General features: G+C 38.9%; 1 protein-coding gene across 1 annotated transcript in view; it reads right to left on the bottom strand.

The window, feature by feature from the left end:
- Positions 1 to 10,546, bottom strand: part of ntrk2a (neurotrophic tyrosine kinase, receptor, type 2a) — a gene marked incomplete at both ends in the record, with an annotated part of 95,839 nt that overhangs the window by 3,363 nt on the left and 81,930 nt on the right. The gene's annotated exons all lie outside the window — the stretch shown is intronic.

Below are 10,546 nucleotides of genomic sequence, written 5' to 3'. Positions count from 1 at the left end.
GAAAGAAAGAAAGAAAGAAAGAAAGAAAGAAAGAAAGAAAGAAAGAAAGAAAGAAAGAAAGACAGAGAGAGAGAGAGAGAGAGAGAGAGAGAGAGAGAGAGAGAGAGAGAGAGAGAGAGAGAGAGAGAGAGAGAGAGAGAGAGAGAGAGAGAGAGAGAGAGAGAGAGAGAGAGAGAGAGAAAGAAAGAGAGAGAAAGGGCTTAATGCCCATATTCTCGTCATTACGGAGTTCTCCCCAGGACTCAGTATGGCCTTCCAGTCACAGATAACATTCAGCAATGTGTCACACATTTGTAACAGATGTCACACATTTGAAGCCCACAAAGAATTGCCAGGTATTGAAAGTTAAGGTTACCTTGCAAAAATGGGCCGATGTACTCACTCATTGAATGTTTTTTATTAGACAATTTTATAGCCATAATATCTAGATAATCACTTGTGATAAGTTCAACACAGAATTTCTGCTTTTTAGTGAGGCCGTATAACAAAAATATACATAAATATTTGTATGGTCTTTTAACTGAAAAATTCCCCTAAACTATTATCTTTAAAATCTACATAAAATACAGACAACCACAAAATCCCTCTGAGAATATTGAGCAGAAAGTTAAGACATTTTTTACTCTGAAGTCAGACCTCATTAGTGACCACCAAAGCAAAGGTGTTTTGTGAGATGGTAGAGAGGACCAGTCCAAGCAGGGCTTGATGACGTCGTTTGATATGAGGGACACTGTATTAAAGCCAGAGAAATATAGTGATATCTCACTGAATGGAGATAACAGGAATGACTGAGGAAAAAGTTTTACACCGCTCAACGACACAGAAAAGGTTGAAGCTCAGTTCTCAAGATTTGATAACCACCATGTTCATCAAAAACCTTTAGAAAAAATACAATGTTGCTTTCTGAATATACACTTTAATACTTTGAGTTCAATCATTTCACAGACAAGCTGAGATTTCCATCATATACATGTCTAAATCTGAAATAAATGTTTTGTGTGTGGGATGTTTGCCAGCTTAAGCTGCTGCAAATGTGAATCTATATAGAGTCAAGGAACTCTGATGAGGATCAATAAATGCCAAGTTGTCAGAAACTCGTCTCACATATATAGTGTGGAATTCTGCAGTTTCAAGAATTGAAACAGTATTCGGACTCAAATGTATTCACATCGAATAAAATCATCCAGTCGCCTATGAAAATAGACATAAAACTGAAATTCTCTTGAAAGAAAATACTAGTCTTTGTTTATGATGACCAGGCCACAAACAACCTTAATAGTGATTTGCTTGTTGAATAGGATTGGTGGTGATCCTTATGTAAGAATTGGCACAGGGATTTTATACTTGATGTCCCTCCTGAAAGACCTTCCTGTGGGAGACACTGTGATCTGTTTATTAGATTCCAACCAACGATATCCTGTTTACAAGCTTGTTTGTTAAATAAAGGGAGGTTGGGGTCACCTCCAGAAGTGGGCTGAGAAGGTGACACGTCGAGAAGGTCAGGTGGAAGTCTCTCCAAAAGAGCAAAGTAAAGGGATTATTTCCATTTATTCCGGTTAAACATAATGCTCAGTAATGGCTTCAAACCCAGAGTAATAGAGTACAATACATTTTTCTATAGAAACTACACCCACATGTCAATTTTATTCAAAAGTTACTAAAGAAGACATAACAGAGTAAATGTAGCTTGTTACCAAGCGCTGATCACTTAGAGTGACAATAGTTCAGACGTTCATGTTGATAACACTTCGTCAGTTTAACAGACAAAGCTGCATTTCAGGATCAAGTGTTCCAGCCTGTTTTGTTACGTAATGAGCTGAGTTACAACAACATCAAGACATTCTCACGCAGGAACCACAATTGTTGTAATGATGTGAGTATTATGAAACATTCATGGTAACATCCAATAGCAAACCAGTCAATATATTACATGGTGTGAGTTTCAGCATCATGTAACAGTTTCATGATTTCTGAGTTTATTTGCCAATGTATAACCTGCAAATGACTGAAATAACAATGGACATAAATTCACATCCCCATGATGATCAAATCAAGGTATCCTGGCACATTCGTCATTCAGTACCAGCAAATGCATATGTTGTCTGCTTGAATAAGTTTAATGACGTTCGTCAAACTGGCTCTTTTTTAAAACAAAATAATTGTATTCCCCTTTGTAGCTAATGTCTAAGCAACTGGCAAATCAATTGACTTTCAGATAGAAAACATATGTTTGATTGATGTTATCTGAACTGAAGTGATAGAGTAGAGCCAAGTGCAACCGAACATAGTGTCGTTGTATGACCCTCTTACAGCACATCTTCTCTGCTCGCCTCTGAATATGAATCTCCGGACCGATCTACGCTCCACTGCTCCGCACAGATAGCGCCATCCATTTTCAGAGGTTTATGCCCGTTATTAACGACTTGGTACCTGCACTTGGCCTGTTTCTGTGTTAGTCAGTGGGATATTTAATGGAGTAATAAAATGTGCACGGTCACATAGATAGCCATCAGGTTCACTCTCACGTCTGGGGAAACGTATCTGCCTGCATCTCTGCGGCTCGTTCTCTCTATACGCAGGCCTTCGCTCCCCACCTGTAATGTTACAGCTTCTTCGTTGGTAAATGTTTTCCTTTCCATTTCTGTTAAATCCAAATAGGCTTTATTGGTATGCTTGCAATAAACTGCAGAAAACAGTAGCATGAGGCCTGAGATGGTAACAAACAGCACAATTGAACAATGACAAATGGTTTGCGGGTTAAATTATTTATACAGCCCTCTACAACAGTGTTTATACTAAAACATACATTTCTTTTTTACATTGTTGATGATCCTCAATGCATTAATTATAATGCTCTGTATAATGTATGATGTTTTATTTGCAAATCTCATACATATTTTCTGTGCCTCACTTATCCAGTCCTCCATAACATCATCCATCCTTCAGGTCATGAGAGGCCAGAGCTAATCCCAGTTTGCTACGGGTGAAAAATACGATTGTGCCAGATTGTCCCTTTTAAATTTAAATTCACTTTCTTAAGCTCTGTCTGGCTTGCTGAGATATCCTTCCTTCACCGATGATAGATTCACGATAAAATGTAAACATTTATTTATGCCAGACTTTAATATCAGTTAAGTAAATGTGTTAATTATCAGCACAATTACAGTACATCTATTGCAATTAAAGAGTTTGTAAAATACATTTATATTTATTTATTTTCAAAGAAGGGTTTGATCTATCTATCTATCTATCTATCTATCTATTTATCTATCTATCTATCTATCTATCTATCTATCTATCTATCTATCTATCTATCTATCTATCTATCTATCTATCTATCTATCTATCTATCTATCTATCTATCTATCTATCTATCTATCTATCTATCTATCTATCTATCTATCTATCTATCTATCTATCTATCTATCTATCTATCTATCTATCTATCTATCTATCTATCTATCACCAGCTGGTATTTCAAATGTTTTGAGTACACTATCAACAAAAAAAATTAAGTAGTCTTTGTAACACGAGACTGTACTGACTGGTAAAATAAAAATAAGGCATTCAATTTGCCTATAATTTGCCAGTAAGCATTAATCAAATAATAAACTAATGGGAACCAGGCTAGTAGGCATATACTGTAGCACTGACAACCAACACTGTAGCATCTCCCACCAATGATAGAGCCTCTCCATTATCCCATTATGTTATTATCACACTAAACTAAAACACATGCATGCAAATATTAACAAGGAATTAGCAGCGAAGTCAAGCTGAGCCTGTTGCTGGTTGTTCTGTTCCAGGTAAATTATTCTACTCTGTTCTATTGATAGTTTTCTGACATTATTTATTTACTGGAGCATCAGAACCTGTTTATATCCATTAGTCTTTTTGTTTTATTCATCATGGCTGATCATTTCCCCCGATGGCCTGAAATATTAATACATGGCTCCTGAACTGCTGAGCCACATGATTTTTTATGTTTGTTAACTGTCTGTGTGTGCGTGTGTGTTTCCGAGTATTCAATGTAGACAGCAAGAGAAGGAGTGAAGGGTCGTCCCTTTAAAGAGACTGAATTCAATAGACAACAAAGACTGAATCAGTGATGTTGCAAGTCACATACATTAAAAAGAAACATCTGTTTTATTGCAGTCAGTAATTACTTATCTATAAAGTAGTGTGAGCACTTTCATAGTTACTGAAAACAAAAACAAAAAACCCAACGCTTTACCTGTAAAATTAACACAGGGGACAAGTTGAGCCATAAATATGCATATTTGCTTTGGACTTCATAATATGTTGTATACTGTAAACAGCATCACTTGTTTTGTTCTATACACATGCTTGGAATCATGAATATCGAGTTCATCTTCATACGTAGGAATTGGTCCACTAAAATCCTTCATAAAATGTGCTAATATGCAGGCTTGTGCAAAAACATTGTGCTTTCAATTTGTGTGCATTTCGCAGGTGATCAACTAAGAATAACAGCAAGTGAAATTACATGCTAACAGGAATATTCGAAAGAGGAGGTTCTGTGCATGAGGCCTGTTTAATCAATGATTATCTTTGAAATCGTATCACTGTATTCCTGTATTGTCCATGGAGTGAATGAAAATGGAGAGTTAGACGTGTTTGTCGAGGGGAAGTTATTAAATAGTGTTACAACATCATCTTTGCTGAAGGAGGAGCCCGTTTGAATGTCATATTCAAACACCCCTCATTATTTCTTTTTCATGATTTTGTCTCAAAAAGTTTAAGTTAAACATCCTCCTGAGCTCCAGAATATACTGGGTTTGTACTTTGGTGTCACTCTAGCCCAAGCTAACTTACTCTACACTATGAAGACTAATGCTGCACGCTTGAGTGTTAGTAACTCTTACAGTAATAGAAACATATTGATAAGTATTGTCAATGAGAATAAACAGCAATGGAGGTGATAAACGACCTCGATGCAAACAGCAGCATATACTTCAGGGGCATTCTTTTCCAGTAAACAGAAGTTTAGTGAAATAGTAACAAAAACACACCTGATGTTGGAAAACGGTAGAGCTAACGGTATGCTCACTGAGCAGGACAGACCCAGCAGTGCTATTGCTGGATTCATGTACAAGAAAACCGACTCGCCATTGTCCAAATGAAAATCAGCTATTCTTGTGTAAATAGTGGCGGTACAGTAAAGCAACACCGGAGAAAACACATGAAAGAGCAGCCGAGGAAAGCCTCACATTAAACCGTCTTGTCATTGGTGAGGAGTCGTGCATCAAATATTAAGAGAGTCGTCTTTACAGTGGAGCAGTCGAAGGACCAAACGCTTTCAGAGGCTCTCTGAAGCAAAGATGCCGCATCTCTTTCCATCATCAACTCATTCTCTCTTTTCTCTTGGTTGTCAGGAGTTTCATCGTCAGTCGTTGTTTCCTCTTCTGTTCCTGAATCTCTCTCACTCTTTCTGTGTGCCCTCACATGTTCTCACCTCCCTTTACTGTCTCTAAGCCCCCCCTCCCTCTCTCTCTCTTATAAATATGCATAATTTCAGTGAGACCACTGTCTGAGTGTTCCATGAAAGTCTTTTTTTTTTTTTTAAATAGGGCCACAATAAAAGCATAGGCGGGTTGTGAGCTTTCTGTAGTGATGTCATGGAGGCTGTTGTAGCCACAGCAACTGCAAAAAGAAGGCATTATGGGATATGGTGTAGGAGGGGCTTATGTGACTAACTCCACCCACCCTTTGTTACTCAGAAAACAAACCTTAATCGCCCTCTGTATTGCTGTAGAAACACAAAACTCTTTCCAAGAATGCTGGTGTGTGTGTGTGTGTGTGTGTGTGTGTGTGTGTGTGTGTGTGTGTGTGTGTGTGTGTGTGCGTGTGTGACACAGCCAGCACAGACACAGTACAGTAGATGTTCAACTATTTTTGTGACATTGTTGTTAATATCAAAAGAAAATATCAGTTAGGAACTTTGATCAAACTTGATTAAGAGTACACTCAACACAAATGCTTGCAATAATGAACTTCATTGTCATTAAAGGAAATTAAATTGAAATCCCTGTGAAAAAATAAATGACGCATATAGATGGATCAAATTAGTAGGTGGCCCATTCCAAATAACAATGTATCAAGGAATAAACAGTAAACTGCCACAAATGTGACTGTGAAAGGTTGTAGTTCAGCTTTTTGTTCACAACCACCCCTTCTTCACTCTGACTGGCCACTCAACACCAAAAAGTAAATGTCTTTGAACTCCTCTGAGCTCCAACCTTTGACTTGCTTTTACTCCATAGCAACAGTTTTCTGTGTTCATGTGTACTGTAGTGTTAAGGCTCACCTGACGCAAAATAAGCAATAAAATAAGATGATCAATATTTATATGGGCTCAAGGATATGATTGGGCCAGAGGCCATGATCACGCCGACCCCGAAGAGGCCAGAGTATGAGGCACCGATCACAGCTGCTTGCAGCTTTAATCTTATTTATTTCTTTTTTTAGACTGTTTTTACATGCAGAAAGTAGTCATTATTGCTGCATAAGAAATTAAAACATAAGCAAATACTTGGATGACACATCTGTGTAAATTAATGCATCACAACTACTTATGTTACTGTAATTAAATAGCATTTGTGGTATTTTATGTAATTTCATACCATGTACAAACTACACTCCCAGTCAGTACACAGTATGGCCACAATTTTAGTTCATGTTCATACCCTTCATTTGATTTTTGGTAGTCGATGGGTTTTTTTTTAAATGCAAATAAAACTACTTCACTGTTGACTGAACAAATTGTCACAATTTGATTTATACATAATTTCTTTGAGAAGTGTATTTTTCTGCATAGATATTTCACAAGTCAACTGAATGGAACCCCTGCTGTTGCCAAAGCAACAAACATCCAACATTTTAAACGAAACCCAAATTGTGAGTGGTTTTTGTAAATTGAGTATTTTAGTTTTCAGCACTCTTCAACCTCTGTCTGTGCATTATCAGTCTACCTGCATGCCTAGTTTAGATTCAATTAGATTAGATGTTTTATTTGTCACATAATTACCTACCTGCCCACACTCTGACTGATACTCGTAAAGAGTACCAACATTTTTAAACTATAGTCAAGTTGTTTTCTCCACTTAAATGTTTAGAGCAATTTAGGGAATTATAGAAAGTGACACAGAAGTGGAAAACACTTTGGAAGAATGAAGAAAGTAAAGGAGGAATTACTTTATATGCCACATGCATGCAGTAGTACATTGAGATTTCTCTGCTGCTGGTAACGCATCTCAAATCAGGCATGAAAGCTGTGGGCTGAGAAGAACGTAACACAAACACAGATTGTGTAACATCCAATCCATTCATCCACCATCCATCTACCTGCTTTGTTCAGGTAAAGGTCAAGTGGGCAAGTACCAAATTCCAGCTTTGTGGGCCAAGAACAGGTAGACCGTTGACGGGGCGCGTGTCGCTCACAAGGCCACGGGTTGCAACAAAAAACCATGTACAACATTCATGTGGCAAAGTGTAATTTCAGGGGGTCAAGAGTAAGTTGAATTGCATGTTGTCAGTCTCCACTGAATCAGAGAAAAGCACATGCATCTTTTAGAACAACATAAAGCACGTTGTGCTGTATTTGTTGGATGAATAAGGAAATATAGATTGATCCATTGATGTGAAGATACAATAACAACAATAACTCTAACCCTGTACATAATCATCTCTGCGTATTGCCAGTGCCTTTAGGAAATAAAGAAAAAAGCAAACCAAGAATTCAGCAGTTGTTCTTGTCGCATTTATGAATAGGGAAAATCCTCAGTATGTAAGTAGGTGAAAATGTGAACAAACAGGAACACAAAAAGGCCCTGGACTGGACTGCTATCTTATTGTTGTTATGTTAGTTGTTATGTTATCTACTGAAACTTAGATATTCCCAAAAATATATATTGTTTTTACAAACAATAGACTATTATATGTGGCACACAGGTCAGCTGGTTAAACAAGGCTTTGTTATATAAGACGAATACAACACTGTAGATTGTAGCACATGCCAGCAGTATCACCTTTGTGTAGATGTGAGTGTGGTCATCAGAGACAGCAGCGTTTTATTTATGTACTCGTTCACATTTAACTGTTCCAGGTGATCCATTAGGCTGCTGTTTGTCTGTGTTGGTCGAGACCCAGAGGTGGGTTGTAAAAGATAAAACAGGCCTAGTTGCTCTGTGGAGATGGTTTAGCCATGCCTTGCTGTCAGTGTTTTATTATTACAGCCTGTGTCAGCAGCATAAAAATGGTCAGACTCACACTTTCATTCTCTTTCACCCTATACATTTGGGCATAAAATCACTTTTTGGAGAAAAGAAAGCGCTGCGCTGTGGCATATTGACAGAGTGTATTCACCTTGTCCCTCTTCAACTCGAGCCGAGCCCCTCCCACACACACACCCCAAACACACACATGCATCCAAAAAAAAGGAGAGGGGGGTATAGTCGGAGAGGCTCCAGGTTTGCTTCAAGACATCGTGTCTGTCGTGAGAAGTGCCTGTCAGGTTCATTGTGTAACAGGGGATTCAATGGCGTCATCACAGCCCCTCAGTATTACGCCTCTGCTTCTATTTCTGTGCGCACACACGCACACACACACACACACACACACACACACACACACACACACACACAATATATATATATATATACCACAGAGGGAGGGAATCCAATTCCTCTATGACTCATCTTTGCTCCTCGTCTGACGCAAAAGCATGACTGGATCCCTACACTCTCCACCTACCCATACACACACACCCGCGCGCACGCACGCACGCACGCACATGCACAAACAAAAGCACCCATACATCTGTCTCTTCCGGATGCTGAAACATGACAGAATTGCTGTCTTTTACCTCCCACTATCCTGTAGCTCTGCACTTGTTTGCTGTTTCTCTGCTGTCTGTCTACCACTCTGGGTTTTTTTTTCCTTTTCCTTTTGTCATTTCTGGCTGTTTCCTGCTCTTTGTCTGATACATGGCTTTGTGCTTAACTAAAGCTGTGGCTTCGGTATTTTTCGCTTCTCACTGACTATCTCGTGCATTGGCGTCTCCACAGGCTGCCTCGACTCCAGACCTCTCTCACTTTTCTCGCCCTTTCTCCTTTTGTGTATTTGTCTTGTTTTCTCCCTCGCTGGCCTCCCACTCCTTTTGCTCCCCCTTGCTCCCTCTTCCTGCTGCTCCCCACATCTCTCTCTCTTTTCCATCTCCCTCGCTTTCTCCTTTCATCTCTTTGCCACCCTCCTGCCTCCATCTCCCACACTCCCATTCCTCTCCTGCCCCCACTGCCTCCACCACCGCCTCAGAATACTAAACAGAAGTTCTCTGATTACTTTTCTTCCTGAGAAACGTTGGATTCAACTCCGAAGGCTCACCGCCACTGCTGCCTTCGCCCGTTGTCATGACTACAGCCTCAGCACTTAGCTTTATTGAGGAGGGGTGAAAAGAAGCAGGAGAAGGAGGAGGAAGAGGAGGATGAGCGGTTGTGTGTCGTCACACAGAGACAGAGTACAAAAGAAAGCAACAGACGAGAGACTTTAATCTTTTCCACATCGTAAATTTGATGCCATGTAGAAGTAATTATTACAAATGTATTCCCAGTGATGAAAAGTGAATACTCCGTGTGAATAAAATTGAGGGTCTCATTGTTTCGAGCGTCGTGACACTGTCTCATAATTCTGTTTTTTTTGTCATTGTAGAGAAATATAAAGGAAACGACAAGTAAAATAATAATGTATATTCACTGTGTCCATAGTAGAAATATGCAGTTTTATCTATCAAATTCCATTCATCTCATTGGAACCAGAATTGTTTAAATACACTGCAATATTGTGAATTCAAATTAACACATTTCACGAGCTATCTAAATGATTGATCTCGCAACCAACCAACCAACCAACCAACCAACCAACCAACCAACCAATCAAACCCCAAAAAATCCTGTTCTGACAAAACGTATGATCCTGCATCTAACATCTAATTCATCAGTCCAGCTCTTTCCTTCAATGTCTGACAAATAATCAAGTTCTTTATTTCAAAATTTCACCTGATGTTTTATTCTTTTCATTTCTCTCCCTCATCCTCTGTCAGTGTAAATATATCACACATAATATATCAGAAAGGACAAACGTAAAAGGCAGTCACTATCCATCCACCAATAACATTTAATAGATTTTGGCCGTTTGGCAAAGTGGCACATTGACAATAGTGGAAAAACAAACAAACAAGCAAACAAAAGAACTTCTACTGAACTCCTGAGAGTCAGTGCCACTCAAAGTAAAAATGCTAAATGTTGTTGATGCACCGGAGTTCATGTAACGTCAAATAGTTTGTGGGAAAGCAGCCCAGTAACCAAACACCTGGTCAGGGTCCTTGAAGTCACGCTGTGTGACAGAACAAGGACATTTTAAAGGAGCCAGCGTCTGTTACTGAGGCCCCGCCCCTTTATCACTACCTAATGAATTCCTGATTGAACAACTCAATCAATGCATTATCATGTTCCACTGTTTATTTTAGCCT

Source organism: Blennius ocellaris, assembly GCF_963422515.1.
Source record: "Blennius ocellaris genome assembly, chromosome: 7".
Lineage (NCBI taxonomy): Eukaryota > Metazoa > Chordata > Actinopteri > Blenniiformes > Blenniidae > Blennius > Blennius ocellaris.
This window is presented reverse-complemented; position numbering and strand designations above follow the sequence as displayed.